Source organism: Sapajus apella, unplaced genomic scaffold (assembly GCF_009761245.1).
Source record: "Sapajus apella isolate SASKATOON/1434 unplaced genomic scaffold, GSC_monkey_1.0 scaffold2, whole genome shotgun sequence".
Taxonomy (NCBI): Eukaryota; Metazoa; Chordata; class Mammalia; order Primates; family Cebidae; genus Sapajus; species Sapajus apella.
In genome coordinates this window covers 41240120-41256679 of record NW_022436942.1, presented here as the reverse complement: position 1 = coordinate 41256679, position 16560 = coordinate 41240120, and the positions used below count along the sequence as shown (strand labels likewise).

General features: G+C 36.0%; 1 protein-coding gene across 4 annotated transcripts in view; it reads right to left on the bottom strand.

Moving 5' to 3' along the window:
* Positions 1-16560, bottom strand: part of METTL25 (methyltransferase like 25) — a 124790-nt gene that overhangs the window by 100781 nt on the left and 7449 nt on the right. The gene's annotated exons all lie outside the window — the stretch shown is intronic.

Genomic DNA, 16560 nt, shown 5'->3' with positions numbered 1-16560 from the left:
GAGGGGAGGGGAGGGGAGCAGAAGGGAGGGGAGGGGAGGGGAGCAGAAGGGAGGGGAGGGGAGGGGAGCAGAAGGGAGGGCAGGGGAGGGGAGCAGAAGGGAGGGGAGGGGAGGGGAGCAGAAAGGAGGGGAGGGGAGGAGAAGGGAGGGGAGGGGAGGAGAAGGGAAGGGGAAGGGAGAGGGGAGGAGGGGAAGGGAAGGGAGGGGAAGGGAGAGAAAGGGAGAGGAAAAGAGGAGAAGGAAAGGGAGAGAAGGGGAGGGGAAGGGGAGAAGGGGAGGGGAAGGGAGAAAAGGGGAGGGGAAGGGAGAAAAGGGGAGGGGAAGGGAGGGGAGGGGAGGGTTAAAATCTGGAGTAATATATTTATTAAATTTATGAACTGTCCTGGCTGCCCTATAACCGTGCATTTAAAGGTAGTCAGCCTGTGCAACACTGTTACTCCCCATCCACACTGTATGAGGAACAATGTTAATATCCACAGTGGTATATAAATGTCCCTGTAAAACAGTTCTTGCATCATTTGTATGATGCAGACTTGTAGCAGGGGGGCGGAGTGCATGTGCTCAATGCACTGTCAATATGAATTCCAAAACTAATCAGATTATAACCTGGTGAAAACAACTCATTTTCTTCCCATGGCCAGTTTTAAACCAGACATTCTATAAGTTTAGTGTGTAACTGTCAGTAGTTTCCAAATACTAATTTAGACTAGAATGAATATCCATTGTACTGTTTGCAAATATCCAGTGCCTCCTCTGTAGGAGGATCATGAACCTTGTTGAACTCAGATGTGGCCGAATCTTGCCAAGGTGAACCATACCATTTTCAGGTAAAAGTTTTAAGAGTTTCAGAAGATTCAGTACTCTTTTTTTTTTTTCCCCCTCTCAGCTCTGTAATGGAAGCATGTGTCAAGATGGAACATTCCTCAGCCTGAATTCCTGAGTGACTACAAGGACAGCACTACTGTCAAATTACAATGAACATGGGGCATATATAAAAATTAAATTTCATTGCTTTCAGTCAGTAATTTTAAGCTTATTACTGCAGCACACCCCCGCTTATTCTGATGGATGCACATAGGCACACTGACAGATAAGCTCAATCTCATTGTTCTAAGGTCATTTTCAAGGCATATTAATTTATTTAAAAGAGTTAAAAGAAAGCCTTCCAATTTGCCTGTAGTGGTTCAACGATACTCATTAGATGGGAAAGTCCAATCAGGCCCATTCGCTGAAAACTATTTTGAATAATTCAAAAAAATACAGATCTTCTGCTTACATGAAGTATGCAAAATTTTCACCTCATCAAACCATGCTGCAATCCAGGGAAGAAGTTTAGTTCTACCAAAAAAAAAATCCATACTGTAGGCTACTAAGTCTTCTCTAGCGTAACTGATCTTTGGTCATTACTTATTAAATTAAAAAAATTCTTAAACAAAGAATAATGATGCACCTGACAAAACTTAAAGCAAGATAAGTGATGGTTTGCAGAATTCTAAATAAAAACTACATATTAAGCTAATATCTATTAAGCTGGTGGTAGTAATGTTTACCAAATTCATTAATACGAATAAAATCAGCAGAGATGTACCTTCCATTTCTGAATCAACTAACCAGAAATTAAAATTACTAGAGTAAATTCATTTAAGACATATGTTGTGCATGATGTAAATTTCTGAGGATATTTTATAAACTGAATTTACACATTCAGCCAAAAGTAATAAAATTCACATCAGAATATTTAACCATGATACAAAGTGGAAAACTCAGTCAACTATTAAGTGAAACTCTCAGGTTTAAGGGGAGTCTCAACATCCCCAGGTTCCAAGGCAGCAATTTCTTAGAGTGTGATAGAATAAGAGTATTAAATCTCAAAGTGCAGAGGGACCATTATAATAGTTAGCTATTGGACAATGTTGCCAAAAGAAAGAATTGTGATGTTTCTGTTGGAAAAGTAAACGTTAAAATCAACTTAGCAATCCTACTGAAAAAACTTGAAAAAAATCCAATCCAACATGAAATAAATGCTGTTAATTTTCTTTAATTACAGGTCTCAGCAATTTCAAAAATTTAAAGATCTAAATTACGATATTATTTTTTCAAAAATATTTTTTTAAAAAAATGACAGTGTTCTAATTCAGTCCAATATTTTATGGTATGTAGGGCTAACTCTAGTTTACTTAGATAGTCTAGAACTCCATAAAAAATTTTTTTTGAATTATAAAAATATAGCTGCTGAACTTTCTTTGTTTTCAAGTTATCCAATCTGTAACTTCCATTACTTGCTATTTTTAAAGATTTCGAAAGAGAGGTGTTGATGATCTAGTTTTGACTCCATCTCTGAAACAGTATATGAGAAAGTTATGGGGCAATGGCAATAAATACATATAGTCCTCACGGTTCTTCCCTAGGTACTTATATAATCACTTTGGATTTGGCAACAAACAAAACAGAAATCCCTGTGTTACTTAACTTATATTTAGTAATGAATTACTACTTAGATTGTTTAAGCAGGGAAAACGAAATTTGCTGCCTATCACACCTGCATGGTATGTGGCTTGATTACTTGGCCTACATCTCCCTCTACTGGAAGTCCTTGTTCTGCTTTATTTCTGCTTTTCTTATATTTACTTTTACTTTTTATGTATCCCATATCACTATTCCACAGAGGTTTCTGATAAGATAGGTATAAGATGGGTTCTTAGAAAACAGGCTAATTGGTCATGAGGGAAGAAGGGAAGGAAAGAGTCAGGGGAGATTATTTTCTACAAATATGAGACCAGGATGTATCTCAGTTTCTTTCTTTTTCAATTGTTTGTTTGGTATACAAGGAACCAATTTGTGTACAAGGACAAAGATAGAAGAGACATATGTATACATCTGGGATTGTAAAATTTTCAAGTTAGAAAAATGTATAAAGTTTTAAAAATAAAAATAAAGTAACATAATCACTAAATGTATAGTATTTATAACTAGTAAATAAAAATAAATGTCTGTTGTCCTACTTGAATGTTATACAGCACTTTAAGGAAAACAATACAGACAGGCCTTACAATAACTCATCCCTATTATTTAACATTTACTGCATGTATTCTATGGGCCAGGCACTATGCTAAGCACTTTACCTCTCAGGTGACAGTTTTATAAGGGAGTTACATAGTGCTCCTATCCCCATTTACAGAGGAAATCACTGAGACGTAGGGAGGCTGTAATGTATCCAAGTTTACATAGACGCTAGGTGGCAGGGCATGTGAATCCAATGCAGTCTGACTTCAGACCTTGGTCTTAATTCCCACATTCCATTAGCATGCCACAGTAGTAAGTACAGTGGACAACACAGGAAATCAATAAGACAGCAGTAAAGAAAAGCATTAGGAAGACCTGACTCTCTGGTAAGCATCCCCTCTGGCAGAGATCAACATACAGTGACATCCTAAGATATTGTATACTCACTTTATCTTCTTATCTCACTTTCTTCATTCCCCTCTCCACCGCCCTCTCCACCAAAACTAATTTTAAGGTTTCAAGAAATTAGCTGGACATAGTGGCTCATGCCTGTAATCCCAGCAGTCTGGGAGGCCGAGACAGGAGGACTGTTTAAGCTCAGGAATTTGAGACCAACCTGGGCAACATAGCAAGATATCATCTCTACAAAAATTTGTAAAAATTAGCTGGGTACGGTAGCACACACCTGTAGTCCCAGCTACTTGAGGGACTGAGGCTGGAGGATTGCTTGAGCCTGGGAAGTCAAGGCTACAGTGAACCTGTGCTAATCTTCTCTGTATTAGTCAGACATGCTCCAACTTGCTGAGAGCCAGACAGACTCCATTTTAACCTCCTCCTCACCCCTCCTGCCATTTTCCCCTTGAGTGCACACCTGGGTCATGCTACTGTGCTGGGTCACGCTGTACTTAGAACTACAGAAACATATAACCATTGTAACCATATCCTGCTTGGCAAGCCCACTTGTTATTATGAATACCTCCTTGATTGATTATATGACAAGTACTGAATATACCCCTTGGTAACCAGCAATCATGGGAATCGCTTGTGTATACACTCCTTAGTAATCAACAATCATGGGAACCTCCTGCCTCCTGGTCACCAGCCTCCCTATATAACTTGCTTGTTCTGCTTCTGTAAATTCTGCTTCAGCTAGGCTCCCCCTCCCCTTCTCTAAGCAAGATATAAAAAGGAATTAAGCCCCTTCTTTGGGGCTGAGAGATTTTTGAGTGTAAGCTGACTCTTGGTCGCCAGCAATAAAGGACTCTCAGTCAGAACTCAAGAGTGTGGCACTTTCTCTAACTTGCTCAGTTACAACAAACCCTTATCATGCCACTGCACTCCAGCCTGGGCAACAAGCAAGAACTTGCCTCAAAAATAAATAACGGTTTCATGAAATTAAAAAGTAATTTTTACACATAAAATAAGTCTCTGAAAAAGAAATATCTTTATAAAACGTTATTGTGATATCTATTTGCAGAAACAAATTAACCCTATGCTTTATGCCCAGTTGTAAGTAACAATACTTTGCACACAGCATGAATGAATGCATGAATGACAGCAATCCCTCAATACACTTACTATTGTAGCACCATCAACTACAAATGGAAAATAAACTCTCCTAAGGCTCTATGGTAATAGTAATTACTGAGGACACTACAAGGACTTCAACAGCACCAGTGAATGTTTATAATCTCAGATGAGAAAAAGGTGATTTAGAAAATTTAGAATGTGACATAAAGTAAAATGCAATTATGTACTAAATTTGAGATTTTGCTGTTAAAGGGATTGGGGAAAGGTCACTATTGTCATTACACATAGCCTAGATCTGTCTTATAGCCCAGAATTTCAAGAAGAAATCAACAGTGTCCTCTTAATTATAATCTTCACAATGACACAGAAGTATTTTGTATTCATTCCTGCATAAATATCCTACAGATATCTTCAATTCAAAAGGTTCAAAGCTCAACTGAACACTTTCATGCTCCCAAAACCTTTCCCTTCTATTTTCTAACTTGTTTAATAGCCTTATCACTCACCCACTGGCAAAGTTAAAAGGTTTTACATTATCTGAAATGCTTCTTGTGCCCTCAATCCCCATGGTAAGCCACCCATCAACCCTGATGTAAAAATGTCCTTCATTTGAAAACCCCCTCTCCCATCACTACTATATTTCAAGCCTTGTTAATGCTCTTCAATACTACTGCAATAGTTTCATAGTTGATTTTTCTCCCTTATCAATAAAACTCTGATAGACAATGCTCAATAAAGTTGAGTTGAATCGAACATGTTTTCTAAAATAGAAACTGACTTATTCAATACAAATTTAAACATTTTAAGACTTTGCCTTCCACAACAGTTGACTTTTGACTTAAATCTTTGATAATCATTTAATACAGCTTAACCAAAAGCTAAAGTCTGTCTTACTAAACTTTGAAAATTAAAGATGGGATGAGTTAAGTTTTACGAACGTTTAAGTCTGTTCATAATCCTATAATCTACCAACGGAAAAAAAAATAGAATATATACTATTGCTTTCAAAAGAAATCAATTTACATCATCCAATTATGTGCTAGAAAACATTTTGCCTAAGCTATTTCAGCTTACTTTATAGTTGCATATGAAATGAACAAATGTTATATAAACATGCAAACCATGCTCTTAAAAGGAATAAAATTAACAAGAAATTGACATGCATGTCCTTACTGTACCAATATTCACATCACATTGAATGTATAAAGTACATTTAACCATTCCTAAAGCAATTTCACATTTAACAACATTACTCATAAAAGTGAAATTAAATATAAAAATAGAAAAATGTAACCACAGTATTTAACTCTAACAGACTCTTTCCATAGTTTAATTTCAGAGAAAACAAAAATATGCAAATAAACAAAAATTTAGAAATTTGCTAAATAAAAAATAAACAATTCAGGGGTACCTACCATGTATAAGATAAAAACTAAACTTGAATAAAGCTACTTTGTTACAACTTATGATTGTCTATGAGATATAGTGTTTTACTATTTATAGTGTATGCAGAAAACAAATGTTCAATGTGGATTGAAGAGGGTTCAGCAATTCCCAGTTAGAATTCTACTGGATGTCACATGGAATGAGCTTATTCAGGCCTTTGCACTTGTTTTTACCTCTGTCTGAGATCACCATCCCTCATGAATTTTCATGGCCCACTCTTACTTCTTTCAAGTGTTTGCTAAAATGTTACCATTTCAGTGAAAACTTGAGAGTCCCATTTAATTAATAATTGCATTCCCATTGAACTCTCATCGCCATCTGATCCTTTACTATTTTAAAGTACTTATCACCATCTAGTATAGTATGAAAGATCCAAGATGACAAGAATTTTTATCTACTGCTGTATCCTTAGAACCTACAATAATGCCCAGCACATAGTAGATACTCAATGAATGAATTGAATGAGCAAGCACTAGAGTTTGAGTTCTGGTTCTCACAATGTCTATTCATGTGGCCATGAGCAATTTATTTTCCTACTCTAAGACTCAATTTCTTCATCTATAAAATGGGGAACAATATATATTTTATGGAGTTGTTTTATGTAATTTTCACACATAAACATATACATATATACAGGTATATACATGTACATTCATATACACATATACAATTATGTACTTAACTATATATATATATAAACTTTTAAGGTCGGGATACATGTGCAGGTTTGTTACATAGGTAAACTTGTGTCATGGGGTTTATTGTACAGATTATATACACCATGGAATACTATGCAACCATAAAAAAGAATGAGCTCATATCCTTTGCAAGGACATGGATGGAACTGGAGGTCATTATCCTTAGCAAACTAACACAAGAACAGAAAAATAAATACCACATTATCACTCATAAGTGGGAAATAAATGACAAGAACATATGGACACACGGGGGGAACAATTAACTATAATATATAGTCCTAACACACAGTCTAGAACATAAATAGGCAACCCTCAAACCATTAAGTCCAAATTAAGTCACTGAGTGTCCTAACACTTGGATCAATTTTCCAAATTCATTGGAATATTGAATTTTTAAAACCTCAAATATTTACGGCCAGAACATCTTATAGGCTACTAAAGAAGAAACTGAGAGAAAGATCAATATGCACACCTAGCTTTTAAATGTGGGACCTGCTAGGAGAAAAGACACTTGGGCTCTGGAACCTGAGTGCAAGATCTCCATCAGTAGAATGAAGGCATGACTAAGGATGGATGAGCTGCACCTTGAGAAACAACATGGTAGTCCAATAGTTAGCACTGGGTACTACGCTCTAGGTAAGATGAAAGTAAGAACTGTTCAGTGTCTGCTAATCCACTGGTTAGCACTGGACGTCATGACCCAGGATCAACTTTAAAGTGTTGGAGAGAGTTTTAGTATTAATAAGACTTCTTACTAAATTTGATGTGAAATATGGTATATATAATCTCAGCTATACCTTAAATACCTGGAATAAAGTTTCAAGCTTGCTTCACCAGAATGTTTTAATTTCTCATAATCTCAAACTGTTTTCAAAAAAAGAACAAAAAACAAGAGATACTAAATTCCCAGAAATCCAATAAACTTTAAACTCCATTTAAAATTAGAAGCATTTAAGAATAAATTAAATATGTATGGATACTTTTTGAATAATAAATTCAAATTTGATAAATCAAATATGATTTTGTTAGCAAAATGCAAAATAAATTCAAAATTGTAAAGTGTCAAAATGTGATGCAGTTGTAAACTATACTAAAAAATATATTTATTTCAGTACAGTAATTGCTTTGAATTGATATCAACCTCTGTTCTTCTCTTTTTCCCACCGAAGACATATAATTTCTTACTTAGGTCTTCATTTCTGAACACCACTGTAGGCTCCACTGCCCCACAGCAACTCAAAATCTCATTATCTTAGTCACTGCCATTGCCACTGTCCATTTACTGAGATACCTCTTTTTATATCTTGGTCCGGCCCTAAACTTTCGGGCTTCCAAAAATAATAAAGACTTGTCAATTTGTTTATTATTATTGTCTTTGTTTTTGTTTTTTAAGAAAAGGTCTCACTCTGTCGTCCAGGCTAGAGTGCAGCAGCATGATCATGGCTCACTACAGCCTCAATCTCCTGGGCTCAAGCGATCCTCTCACCTCAGCCTCCCAAGTAGCTGGGATAAGGGCATGCGCCACTGTGGCCAGCTAATTTTTAAAATTTATTTTTTTCTAGAGACAGGGTCTCACTATGTTATTCAGGCTGGTCTCAAACTCCTTGGCTCAAGCAATCCTCCCACCTCAGCCTTCCCAAATGCTGGGATTACAAGCGTGAGCTACCGCATCTGGCCAGTACTTGTTTATTATTGAGGCAAGACACGTAAGGGACTCTTTGTCTCAGGGAAACCATAAACTTAAACATAATAAATTACTAATAGGGGATTTTGAGGGAGTAGAATTAAGTTAAACCCCTCTCTTAAAACTGTATTTTTCTTTCCCATTGTGCATTTCATTAATTTGAGTTCAATTTCATCTTCCATTCTTATTCTAAGCTCCATTTCAACATTAATGCAAAATAGATGTGTGTCTATTCTGTACTCTCTTAACTGAATTTAGTTATAATCATTTGCAAAGTAAAAGGAACAAACAAAAGGTCTTCGGAGTAAATATATACTTTTTTCTACCTAGCTCCTACCCTCTCTTCACCAGATCTTTTTCTTTACTATTCCCTTAGTTTTTGTAATGATGTGTACAGTTCATAAAAGTTAGGTAAATTTTATTCTTTACAGGCCATTATTCAAGGTAATTGCTATATGGAAAATAAGTACAACACCAACCTAAATATTAAATTTAAATTCCCCATTTGATTGTAATCATTATGTAAAAGGGAAGAATTAAGCTTCAGTGACTGTCATTGGCATCAGCCTAAAGACACTGATCTTATACACTGGTTGAACCTGAAATGCAGTGTTTACTCAGAAGAGAACGAACAGTTTTCAGAACTTGATAAAAATTAGTTAAATAAATGTTTGAAAATGGAATATTTCTTAACAAGAAATCAAAAGTTATAAAGATGAAGAGGGACAAGTGTTGGTCTAAATCAAGATTAATTCAACCAATTTGTAATACTAATAATGTTTTCAACCAGGAGTTCTTATTCTGATGTCTAAGAGTTTATGAGGGCTATGAATCACCTAAAACTGTATGTAAAGTTTTGTGAATATTTGTGCACACTTAAAAGCCTTATTTTGAGGCAGAGGTTCTATACCATTCACTTAAACCAGCTATTTAATTCGATTTGAAACCTAAGATACTGAGATTACTATGTTTCACAGTTTCCTTATCTTTCACCTCACACAATGTTAAAATATGACAATTCTATTAAGTATTTTATTTCTTGTTCCTAGAGATTATTGTAAACATTCAAAGCAGAAAAACTAAGTAGTGTTTTACCTCCTAAACAATCTGGGATTATTCTATTTTCACTGGTGTGGATAACACCCGCTACGGGCACCAAGGAAGGAGAACTGTCCAGACCCCAGGCACAATTAGTGCCTGAAGAATATCTTAGTTTATAGTGTTATTACTCAGCTATTTCCTTTATATAATCCTTTATATATAATCATATATTAGTTTACAGAATTAGTGCCTGAAGTATTACTGCTTGCTATATCTAGCTTATATATATAATCATACTTAGTTCCATATAATCTTTCTATATAATCATATAGGTATTATATTTGGAGCTGTACTGACACATTTAGTGCTGATTTACATAATCCTTCTATATAACCAGATAGTAGTTTGTAGTAGGAGGAATGCCTAGAGCAGTTGCAAAGCAGAAACAGTACATGGGAAAACAGCCAGACCAGGACAAGAACCAAAGACCCAGGCGGTGGCGTCCCTGCCTGAAAGGGCATACAGTGTATGGCAGGCTTGGAGCAAGAGCCTGTCCTCCTGAAAAAGGAGTTACAGTACCTTGCATCCAATTACTGTGGAAAGTAGGCCTTGGGCCTGAGAGCCTGCAAATAACTAAGGGAGAAGAACCCCTCTGGTGTGACCAGTCACGGCAGCTGTACACCCCGTCAGTCTTTTCTTGCTTCTGTGGTAGAAGCAAGAAATCATCCTCCCATAAATATCTTAAGAGAAGAGCACAAGTCTGTCAGCTCCTACTGCATTGGCTTACAGTATCCTTCTATTACAAATCCTTTGAAATCTCCAGTCCCCAGATAAGAAGTGTTGCACATGACACCTGTTGCACACAGCCCACCTCCTTGCCTCGGTGACCTAATGGGGTAGAACCCTTTTCTGTATACGACCCTCTACCACTGCGCACCGCGCAGTGGTCCCCTACTGCGCACGGCCCACCTCTCTGCCCCGGTGACATAATGGGGTGGCCCCCTCACTTGTGACTCATGTGATTATGTATGCCCTATCACTAAGCCTATAGATGATGACCTCACCCATGACCCTTCCCCCTGCTTGTACCTAATAAATACAAATGCTTCTGGGCTTTCGGGCTCTCACTGATTTCTGCTCATAGGTTGTGTGGCCCCCCCAAGTCCAGCTGCTCTTCACCAGTTCTTCAGTGTCCTATCTCTTTACTTCTCGGATCCTGCACCTCAGCACAGCATAAGGGACACCCCACAACCATGTGGGGCCCAACAGCCCTACAACTGGTAGATTAAATTTCGTATTTCTAAAATTAGTCTAACTTTGATCTCTCCAGTATTTTTATTATTAAACAGATCCTCTTTCATTCTTCACAATTTAAATTACTAAACTGAAATTTTTAGATAACACCCAGCTAACAAAAATCTAGAAATAATTTAAGATACCAAACATATAAGTTAATGTATTCCATTTGACAAAATATGTTCATAACAGTAAATGGTTATAATAAATTTGCATGATCCAGGCTTAAATCTACACTAAAGGCAAGTTTATTGACTTTTTGCATAATCCTAGAGATAAGCTAAGTGACATAGGCAACTATCTGATCCAGAGAAGAATCAGCAACATAAGATAATTTACTTTTTTGACTAAAATGTTTTAAAAATTCATATACTAGATGAACAGAAAAATAAGACTAAAACAAATCAATTATAATATTTTCTTTTTATTTTTTGAGATGGAGTCTTGCTTTTGTCACCCAGGCTGGAGTGTGATGGCAGAATCTCCACTCACTGCAACATCTGCCTCCAGGGTTCAAGGGATTCTCCTGCCTCAGCCTCCAGAGTAGCTGGGATTACAGGCATCCGCCACCACATCTGGCTAATTTATATATATATATATATATATATATATATTTTTTTTTTTTTTTTTTTTGAGACGGAGTTTCGCTTTTGTTACCCAGGCTGGAGTGCAATGGCGTGATCTCCACTCACCGCAACCTCCGCCTCCTGGGTTCAGGCAATTCTCCTGCCTCAGCCTCCTGAGTAGCTGGGATTACAGGCACACGCCACCATGCCCAGCTAATTTTTTGTATTTTTAGTAGAGACGGCGTTTCACCATGTTGACCAGGATGGTCTCGATCTCTTGACCTCATGATCCACCCGCCTTGGCCTCCCAAAGTGCTGGGATTACAGGCTTGAGCCACCGTGCCCGGCTAATTTTTATATTTTTAATAGAGATGGGGTTTCGCCATGTTGGTGTCAAACTCCTGACCTCATGATCTGCCTGCCTCCGCCTCCCTAAATGCTGGGATTACAGGTGTGAGCCACAGTGCCCAGCTAATAAATTAAAATATTAAAGTTTGCAAAGAAGATTAAAAATGACTCACCCTCTCCAAAAAGTAAAGATAATTTAACAATAAAATCATGCTTCCACATTTGTCTTTTTTAGGAAATTATTATAAAATAGTAAGCAGTATTAAAGGTTTATAAATGAGGGTGTTCCAGACAAAAGGACAGGTTCCCTGTGTTTGCATAATGCTTTTACAGTCAACAGATACAGACAGTAAACAAAGATAAACTGTGAGAAACAACTGTTGTCAAACATAGAGCCATCTGTGGTGAAACTCTGAATAAATTGTAAAAATATTGTTATAATTTAAATTCAAAAATAATTGTCATAGAAGATTACTTCAGTTCCCAATAAAATGGCATTGAAATTTTTAAGAAACACATGGAGAAGAATAAAATTACAAATGAAGAACAGCCTGACTTGCAAAAGCAGGGGGACTAAAATTTCTTGCAGGGAACTACCTAAACTAACTCATGAAAGCAATACAATGATTAAGAGATGAACATGATTTTAATTTTGAAGATAAAGAACGTTGAAAAAGAGGGGTGAATGTGTGAGTTTAAAAATGTGTATGAGTTGAAAAATTTATCCGGAAAATTAAATAGTTTTCAATAAAAGTACTGTCATATTGTTGGAAATTCAATAATTTAAAAAAATATAAAGATTGAAAACCATTTCTTGGGCAATGCTCACAGCGTGAATTTTCATATATTAATCTAGAAAAAGTAAAATTATCAGACTACATTAAATGGGAAGAAACTAGAATAAAATTCTGCTTAGAAAGGTATAATTCATTCATCTTCCATTTTGTTTTATAATGCAATTATTGATATCTTTGAAGGCAGAGATTATACCTGTTGTATTCACCACAACTACAATGTTATATGGATAAAATGCTAAGTAATTTTTTCAAAACTAAATTGGGATATAAGGGTAACCAGGCATTCTGAGGTCGTAAGGGATAAATTCCACTGATTATTCTTAATTCCATTAATGACCACAGTATTGAAGAATACTGATCTTTCAAAGGTCATAAAAGAGATGTTCAAAGGTTGCCTATTCCTTCCTCTCAAACATCAGTAGATTTAAATTCCTTGTAATCACTTCTGGACCTCACTAATTCAGCCTACTGACCAGAGTAGTGAGAGTTTACACTTGAAACATCTCAATTATTTCTAAAAACTTAAGGTAGTAGGTGAGTGATTGGGAGGCAATGAATGGGACTTATTAAATATCTCTACATGGAAGACCTCAAACACAACTGTTTCAGTCCTTTGCTGCTATAACAAAATACTTGAGACTAGGTAATTTATAAAGAACATAAATTTTTTTTCTCACAGTTCTAGAGGCTGGATCAAACCAATCACCAGCATATTTGGTGTACAGTGAGGGTTGCTCTCTGCTTCCAAGATGGGGCCCCTTGCTACATCTTCACATGCAGCAGGGGCGATCAGCTTCTTTGTATCTCTTTTATATGGGCACTAATCTTGTTCATGAGGATTCCACCCTCATTACTCAATCACCAACGGTCCTACTTCTTAATACCATCACACTGGTAATTAATATTTAACATATGAATTTAGAGGAACACATTCAGACCACAGCAACATATATCTGAAATGCAATACATTATTTCCCCAGCTTCCTCTGCTGATTTTCCTAATTTTGCTAGTGATGCCATTCATTCATTGTTATTGTGTAAGTTCACAATCAAAACCTTGGAATTACCTTTCAATCTTCCTTTTTTCTAAACTTTATATAAATTGGTCACCAAGAATAACCAACTTTCACTGTACAACACCTTTCAAAACTATCACTTCCTTTTTACTTCAGTGCCATCACCTTGTCCCAGCACACATCCTTCATCTATAGACTATTATTCTCCACACGGAAGGATGATTACAAACAGTTTAAGTCTCCAAAATATATCTGCAATATTTTTCTGACCTTATTTTTAGCTACTCAAAAATAATATTAATACTTTGCTCCATGTTCCTCACTGTCCTGAAATATACTTTATAATTTTCCAGATTCAGCCTTTTGTCTACACTGTTCTATATACTTGGAATGCCCACATACTCTCTTCTTAACCATATTAAATTCAACAAACATTAAATTTGTATCTACTATGTGTCACTTATGATATCCTAAACACCAGGACACACTGAGTAGGAGAGTTAAAGAAAACAAATCATTACAATACAGTGAACTAAATGCTCTAATAAAGATATGAATAAAATAATATACAATGAGTAGTTTTGTTAATAATTTAATGTAATTTGATTTGGGTTTTGAAAGAAGATACGAAATAAATATTTATTAAATAGACGGGAGTAGGAAAGCTGCAAGCAAACAGGATAGCATGAAAAAAATCAGAGAGAGAAAAATGCATGGTACGTTCAGAGAACAAGGCAGCTAAAGTAGAAGGCAAATTCCAATAGAAGTATTGTTAATACTAAATTATTTCCTCATACTTCCTCCCTTCTGCTTTGGCTGAAGATATACCTTAAAAATTAAGAACTAACATAAAATTATTTCAGCCATCTTCATAGTCAAAGTTGATTTGGAGGGTCAGATCATGTAGGAAGTTGAATCACTTATTATTTAGGCGACCCACTAATGACTGGTTATAGACTTTTTCATTTCAAGATCCAGATTGACCCAGCCCTTCAACATGACCATAGTGTTAATAGCAGGGACTAATAAGGTCTGAAAATAAAAAATTTAAATCACTGTATTTCCCTAAGATTTGAGAACTGGAAGAAACCCTAGTTATCTTTTATCCAACTGACTTATAACTATTTTTGGTTATCAGTCTCCTTTGAGAAGGTGAAACAAACTCCTGAATTCATTTTTAGGGGGTACGAGGGAGCTGATTGGAGCCCACAACCTAAGAGCTGAACCTCCAGTTCCTTTGGGGGCCAGCCAGATTACTTCTATTCATAAAGCTAGTTAGAGGAAACAGATATATCCCCCAAAGGATGCTGTCTGCCACACAAAGATATGTAACAAAATGGCCAGACCTAATTTTTTCTACAGAAGCTGCAATTTCAGAGATGTGTGAGTATGTGTGTGTGTTAAATCTGAAATCTGTCAATCTTGAAATGTTGGCTAAGAAAATGTAAGTACCATATTGGTTAAATGAGCCAAGTTTCTAAGCCACGAGTCTGACAGTGGCTATTTTTCTACCTCTGCCATAGGTGAACAACTTACACAGTTACTTCTTAGATGAGAAAACTGAGCCCTACAGTTAAATGTCTTGTGTAAGATAACACAGCTAATCAGTTAGAGATGGATTAGAATCAAGTCTTCTGACTCTGCTTCTAATCTGCCTCTATCTTAGGAGATCAGAGTAGGAAGAAGGTGGCTATTATTTATTCGATGACTACCCATTTGTATGGTATGTTTTAACATATATCTCATTTACTTTTATGGAGATCTTTCAGGCAAGAATTAGGATTCCCATTTTTCAAAAGGTGAAACTGTGCTACAATACCTTAACTAAATTGCACAAGCTTATGCAGTACTAAAGTATCAGAGCCAGGATTCAAAACTTATGTGTGACTGACTTTAAAACCTATATTCTATGCTGTCTCCTATTTGTTTAAATTATAGCCAAGTTCCAGCTGAAGAGCAGATACAAGATAAGGCGTAAGGTGAAGAGCTATATTTTGTAGGAAATGAAGACCTACTAATGGATTTTGAGCAGAAAAATGACAAGATCAGAACAATGATTTTGGACAATAAATCTGAAAGCTGTTGAGTGGCGACACAACTGAAATATAGTCTAAAGGCAAGATCAACAGGTTGGTAGCCATTGCAAAAATTCTGTTGCAAGATTTAAAAAGGAGAGGTGACATTGAACTATTTCCTATGAGAATGGAAAACAGCAATGCAAGGGTAATGGAGGAAGAAGAGTTGGCAGATTATGAACTGGGGTAACAAGCCAAATAATAATGTCATTTATAGAAGAAATGCTTAAACCACTAAGGTGAGGAGGGGTAAACAAAATAAATACACATGCCAGAAATCTTGAAACCATGTAGGCAAGTTTTTGTTTTTTAAACCAAGGAAAGAATTTAAATTAGGATAAATGATGATAACAGGTGACCATAACTATAAGCTTCCAAGGAAAGTTTAATGTTTTGATATAAAATTTTAAAAATCTAAACTAATAGAGGCAACCAAATTATATGATGATTGGCTAAACACAGGAAAACAGTATAAGTAGACTGAGGAAAAATGCAACAGATAAAAGGAATCTCTATGAACTCTGTTTTACTGAACTTCTAAGTGAAAGATTTGGGGAAAGGGGGAAGTAGTGGAGGAGATACCACTACAAATTAGAATATGAATTTAAGTTCTAAATGGTTTTATCTAAAAGGAAAAACTGAAAACACCTTCTTTACATCAAATAGACAACCAGAAAAATTACCCTTGGTTCTCCAAGATTTGTTTGCATTGTGGCTCTTGCTTACTTATGATTAGAGAAGCTCTCCAGAAATGGGGTTGATACTGGCCACTATCTTGTTATTATGTGATATTAGCTTTACATTTGAATCTAAAATGACTCAGAAAAACTGAAAAAGAGAAAATGAAATTCAGAAAAATGTGTAAGGAAAGTGAATAGAAATTACCACAAGAGTAATACAGAACACACTCATTATTTCTCTGCTGTGCTCTCACTTTCTGTTTCCAAGAACAGGCTTTCTGTCTTCATGTGTTTCAAATTAAATATGAGTGCAATTTCAGTGCGTTCCAATTATTACCACCAACAACAGTAAAAACTACTTAGGATGGCCAAGAAAATAT